Source organism: Oncorhynchus clarkii, chromosome 16, assembly GCF_045791955.1.
Source record: "Oncorhynchus clarkii lewisi isolate Uvic-CL-2024 chromosome 16, UVic_Ocla_1.0, whole genome shotgun sequence".
Taxonomy (NCBI): Eukaryota; Metazoa; Chordata; class Actinopteri; order Salmoniformes; family Salmonidae; genus Oncorhynchus; species Oncorhynchus clarkii.
This window is the reverse complement of record NC_092162.1, coordinates 28,524,131-28,531,093: the sequence shown is the minus strand read 5'-3', so window position 1 is coordinate 28,531,093 and position 6,963 is coordinate 28,524,131.

Genomic DNA, 6,963 nt, shown 5'->3' with positions numbered 1-6,963 from the left:
CTGCTATGAGTCCCGAGATAAGAAGGATAGACAAGGATTAGCGAAAGGACTGCAGTTTTTTCATCTGGATGCATATTTCATCCTGGAATCCGATAGGCTGCGCAGAGACGTCCCTATTTATTATCACACAAAATACATCCGAAATTGTCATAATCCACTGTGATATTGTTTGTCTTTTTTCTGCGCTGCGCTGGTTTTGCCAAGGTGTGGCACCGTGGTAAAATTGGTTTGAGATTCGATGTTGGCCAGACATTCGGACGTTTAAACTTCAACAGCTCGCAAACGACTTGACCTACATAACTCAGGTTAGGCTCTTTATGAAAGAAAAAAGGTGTACAGCATTGCACAGGTTTTATTTGACCGATTCCGTTGGATTATGAAACTGGGTTCGGATTTGACGTGAAAGCTAATATTTAGGGACCATCAACAAAGTGCATGATCACAATATACAAATTGCAATATCTCCTCAACCGCGTCATTTAGCAACCTCATTTCAACTGTCAATTATTCCTCACATAGAGCAGCATGTTGCACACTCTTTGTTTTTCTCATAAAATGATTAAATTAAATATATATATATTTATAAAAAACACTTACAATTAAATATCCGGTTGATCACATGACCGAGACACCTCAAAACAATGTTGTATTGTTCAAAGAGACACACAAAGTATGTCCTTTGGTCTCATTAAGTGCTTACACGGTTTTATGAAACTTTAGAAGTCCAATGGCTCACGTGACTTAGCAACCTCATTTTAACTGCCCATTATTCCTTGAATAGCGAGACATTTTGCACTCTCTTTAGTTCTCATAAAATTATACATTTTATTTATATATAAATACAGTTGAAGTCGGAAGTTTACATACACTTAGGTTGGAGTTATTAAAACTTGTTTTGCAACCACCCCACAAATTTCTTGATAACAAACTAGTTTTGGCCTTTAGGACATCTACTAATTGTTGTAATTTTTACAACAATTGTTTACAGACAGATAATTTCAGATTTAATTAATTGTATCACAATTCCAGGGGGTCAGAAGTTTACATACACTAAGTTGACAGTGCCTTTAAACAGCTTGAAATTTTTTAGAAAATGATGTCATGGCTTTAGAAGCTTCTGATAGGCTAATTGACATCATTTGAGTTAATTAGAGGTGTACCTGTGGATGTATTTCAAAGCCTACCTTCAAACTCAGTGCCTCTTTGCTTGACATCAAAGGCAAATCAAAAGAAATCAGCCAAAAAATTGTAGACCTCCACAAGTCTGGTTCATCCTTGGGAGCAATTTCCAAACACCTGAAGGTATTACTTTCATCTGTACAAACAATAGTACGCAAGTATAAACACCATGGGATCATGCAGTCGTCATACCGTTCAGGAAGGAGACACGTCCTGTCTCCTAGAGATGAAGGTACTTTGGTGCGAAAAGTGCAAATCAATCCCAGAACAACAGAAACAACCGGGTCTTATGAAGATGCTGGAGGAAACAGGTACAAAGGTATCTATATCCACAGTAAAACGAGTCCTATATCGACATAACCTGAAAGGCCACTCAGCAAGGAAGAAGCCACTGCTCCAAAACCGCCATAAAAAGCCAGACTAAGGTTTGCAACTGTACATGGGGACAAAGATTGTACTTTTAGGATAAATTACCTCTGGTCTGATGAAACAAAAATAGAACTGTTTGGCCATAACGACCATCGTTATGTTTGGAGGAAAAAGGGGGAGGCTTGCAAGCCGAAGAACACCATCCCAACCTTGAAGTTCCGGGGTTGGCAGCCATTTGTTGTGGGGGTGCTTTGCTGCAGGAGAGGCTGGTGCACTTCACAAAATAGATGGCATCATGAGGGAGGAAAATGATGTGGATATATTAAAGCAACATCTCAAGACATCAGTTAAAGCTTGGTTGCAAATAGATCTTCCAAATTAACAATGACCCCAAGCATACTTTCAAAGTTGTGACAAAATGGCTTAAGGACAATAAAGTCAAGGTATTGGAGTGGCCACCACAAAGCCGTGACCTCAATCCCATAGAACATTTGTGGGCAGAACTGAAAAAGTGTGTGCGATCAAGGAGGCCTACAAATCTGATTCAGTTACATCAGCTCTGTCAGGAGGAATGGCCCAAAATTCACCCAAATTAATATGGGAAGCTTGTGGAAGGCTACCCGAATCGTTTTACCCAAGTTGAACAATTTAGAGGCAATGCCACCAAATACTAATCATGATGAAAGAAATACAGATGAAATCTTTACTAATTTTTACTAATTTTTACTAGGATTAAATGTCAGGAATTGTGAAAAACTTAATTTAAATGTATTTGGCTAAGGTGTATGTAAACTTCCAACTTCAACTGTTCTCATTCCATGGTTTTTCTTTATTTGTACTATTTTCTAGTAGTGAAGACATAGAAATGACACATATGGAAACAAGTAGTAACCAAAACAAAGTAGCCACCCTTTGCCTCGATGACAGCTTTGCACACTCTAGGCATTCTCTCAACCAGCTTCATTAGGACGTCAATGACCCAACACATGTCCAGGCTGTTTAAGGACTATTTCATCAAGAAGGAGAGTGATGGAGTGCTGCATCAGATGACCTGGCCTCCACAATCACCCGACCTCAACCTAATTGAGATGGTTTGTGATTAGTTGGACTGCAGAGGGAAAGAAAAGCAGCCAACAGGTGCTCAGCATATGTGGGAACTCCCTCAAGACTGTTGGAAAAGCATTCCAGGTGAAGCTGGTTGAAGAATGCCAAGAGTGTGCAAAGCTGTCATCATGGCAAAGGGTGGCTACTTTGAAGAATCCAAAATAACATATTTTGACATGTTTAACACTTTTTTGGTCATTAAATGTTATTTCATAGTTTTGATGTCTTCACTATTGTTCTATCATGTAGGAAATAGTAAAAATAAAGAAAAACTCTTGAATGAGTAGGTGTGTCCACATTTTTGACTTGTACTGTACAGTGCATTCAGAAACTATTCAGACCCCTTGACTTTTTCCACATTTTGTTACATTATAGCCTTATTCTAAAATGGATTAAATTCATTTGTTCTAATTAATCTACACATAATACCCTATACTGACAAAGCAAAAATATCACATTTACATAGTGGTAAGAAAAAATGTGAACCATTTGGAATTACCTAGATTTCTGCATAAATTGGTCACACAATTTGGTCTGATCTTCATCTAAGTCATAACAATAGACAAACACAGTGTGCTTAAACTAATAACACACAAATTGTTGTATTTTTCTTGTCTATATTGAATACATCATTTAAACATTCACAGTGTAGGTTGGAAAAAGTATCTGAACATCTCGGCTAATGACTTCTCCAAAAGCTAACCTGGACAGAATGGTTTCAACAGAAGACAGAAGAAAATGTGCCTTCTGGAGTGGCCCAGTCAGAGTCCTAACCGCAACCCAATTGAGATGCTGTGGCATGACCTCAAGAGAGCGGTTCACACCAGACATCCCAAGAATATTGCTGAACTGAAAAAGTTTTGGAAACAGGAATGGTCCAAAATTCTTCCTGACCTTTGTGCAGGTCTGATTCGCAACTACAGAAAACGTTTGGTTGAGGTTATTGCTGCAAAAGGAGGATCAACCTGTTATTAAATCCAGGAGTTCACATACTTTATCTACCCTGCACTGTGAATGCTTACACGGTGTGTTCAATAAAAACATGACAACATATAATTGTTTGTCTGTTATTAGTTTAACCTCTTATGGCTGCATCACTTGTTCTCAATTTATGCCTGAAGACATACCCTAATCTAACTGCCTGTAGCTCAGCCCCAGAGGTAAGGATATGCATATTCTTGGTATCATTTGAATGGAAACATTCTGAAGTTTGTGGAAATGTTAATATTATGACATTTCAGCTTGATCTACTGTCTCCATTATATTATGACATACCAGCTAGATCTACTGTCTTTATTATATTACAACAGACCAGCTGTATCTTCTGTCTCCACTTCACTTTGGCCATTGTTGTGGGCCTGCCCTCCCCTCAACAGCCTCAAATAGGCTATTTGATGTGGGTTGGGGTGGGGCGGCAGACACACGCATCTCACATTTCATGACATTACATGTTTATATATTGCTTCTAAAATAAAATAAAAAACACAAAATAATATTTTATATTATTAATTTCAAACAAGGGCATTAGCATGATAAGAACTTACCAGTCCAAAACGATGTCCTCTCCCGTTCAAAAAATATTCCTCCAGTTTCAGCCTGCTAGCAGGTTCCGTACGCAGAGAGATTAACACTATTTTTGGATACTGCATGATTCCATATTTGTTATTTCATAGTTTTGATGTCATCACTATTATTCTACATGTAGAATATAGTAGAATATAGTAAACATTTATGAAAAACCCTTGAATGAGTTTTTAAACTTTTAACCGGTAGTGTAAATCAAATAAATACCCAGATGCATGTTGCAACTTTGTCATTTTTCCTTATTTAATTTTATAGTAAGATTTTATTTGATCTTTTTAGACAATACAAAACATACACATACAAATGAAAACTATATCACACATTGTCACGTTCTGACCTTTATTTCCTTTGTTTTGTCGTTATTTAGTATGGTCAGGGCGTGAGTTGGGGTGGGCAGTCTATGTTTGTTTTTCTATGATTTTGGGATTTCTATGTTTCGGCCTAGTATGGTTCTCAATCAGAGGCAAGTGTTGTTAGTTGTCTCTGATTGAGAATCATACTTAGGTAGCCTGGGTTTCACTGTTTGTTTGTGGGTGTTTGTTTCCGTGTCTGTGTTTTTCACCACACGGTACTGTTTCGGTTTTCGTTCGTTTCACGTTCCAGCCAGGGTGTATGGTGCCTGCTCAGCGTGTCTGGTCGCCGGTACGCCATTTCGGTCCAGGGTATCCTGCTCCGGCTCTGCGTGCTGTGTCTCCAGGGCGCTGGAAGGGTGCAGTGCGTCCTATGCCTGCGCCCCGCTCGTGCAGGGCAAATGTGGGAGTGGAGCCTAAGGGAGAGGTGCGAGTAGCAGGCACTAGATCTCCAGTGCCTACCCACAGCCCGGTTCAACCTGTGCCTGCACTCTGGAGGGTCCGGGCTAGAGTAGTTAAATAGCCTGGGGGAGTGGTGCCAAGGCTGCGCACCAGAGTTCCAGTGCTCCCCCACAGCCCGGTCCTTCAGGTGCCTCCTAACACCAAGCCTCCTGGAGGTCTCCCCAGCCTGGTGGGTCCTGTGGCAGCCCCACGCACCAGGCTGTCTCTCTGCTCCCGTCTGTCCAGAGCTGCTAGAGTCTCCCGTCTGTCCAAAGCTGCAAGAGTCTCCCGTCTGTCCAGAGCTGCTAGAGTCTCCCATATGTCCGGAGCTGCTAGAGTCTCCCGTCTGTCCTGAGCTGCTAGAGTCTCCCATCTGTCCTGAGCTGCTAAAGTCTCCCGTCTGTCCTGAGCTGTCAGACCCGCCAGTCTGTCCTGAGCCGTCAATCAGCCAGGAGCTGCCAGCGCCGTCAGTCAGCCAGGACCTGCCAGAGCCGCCAGTCAGCCAGGACCTGCCAGAGCCGCCAGTCAGCCAGGAGCTGCCAGAGCTGCCTGCCACGCCGGCAGAATCGCCCTTCACTCCGGAGCTGCCGGAGTCGTCCTTCACCCCGGTGTCCACGCTCCGCTCGTGCCGGGCAAATGTGGGAGAGGAGCCTAAGTGAGAGGTGCGCGTAGCAGGCACTAGATCTCCAGTGCTTACCCAGAGCCCGGGTTTCAACCTGTGTCTGGTACTGTTTCGGTTTTCATTCGTTTCACGTTGATTGTTTTTGTATTCATAGTGTTCAGTTTAGGTTTTTTAAATAAACAACCATGGACACCTACGACACTGCGCATTGGTCCTCCGATCCTTCTCGCTTCTCCTCCTCAGACGAAGAGGAGGAGGAAAACCCTTACCCACCTGCTCACACCCCCATTTCCAGCGCCTGCATCCCGCCACGTGGCCTCAAACTGCACCATTTTGTTTCTCTCTGTCATCCACACACACACATGCAACATTTGGATAATAAAGCATTTAAAGGCTGACTTTGGTGGATTTTCAGTTTTTCAGTATACTGTTTGTATTTTTAGGATGTTTGATGAGAAATGAAAACATTCTGTTGTATTCCATTATTTATTTAACTCAGCAAGTCAGTTAAGAACACATTCTTATTTTCAATGACGTTCTACACCGGCCAAACATGGGCCAATTGTGCGCCGCCCTATGGGACTCCCAATCACGGTCAGTTGTGATACAGCCTGGATTCAAACCAGGGTGTCTGTAGTGACGCCTCTAGCACTGAGATGCAGTGCCTTAGACCGCTGCACCACCAGGAGCCCGGAAATGTTACCTGATAGATAACAACAATAGAAAGAATAACCTGGTGGCATGGCCAGAGAGTTAGGCGGAGAACTGAGTGAAAGTGCACTGTACAATAAGTCTGCAACAATAGTGTGGGCCCGGTTTAAATGGTTTAGCAGCCTGATAGGCTATCAGCAGGACAATAGACTATTGCCTTGTTGAAGGACTTTAAATGTATTCATGGATGTTTGTGAGACATCTCTTTGCACAGCCCACCACATGCACTGTTTTGTAACCACATCTGGATAGATCCATATTGAATTACTATGGGAATAAATATATCTGAATGACAGAAACATTGGAATAAATTAGACTCAAGCAATTGAATGCAACAAAGTGTTGCTTACTGAAACACCCAAAATCATCCAATTGTTATAATAGCATTGGAAGCATTAGCCTAACCATGTGTGATCAACTATTTCAGCACTGTTTCGCTCTGCTTTGAGACATCTTGAAAAATCTTGAAAAATCAATCAGATTTTTATTTCCACTGAATCTTCATTTGGGAATTGGTTAGCTTACAATTATTTTCCAGACGGAAACCCTAAGGCCTACATAGGCTACTGCAAAATGCATTTTCATTTTTCTTGGAATAGAAAC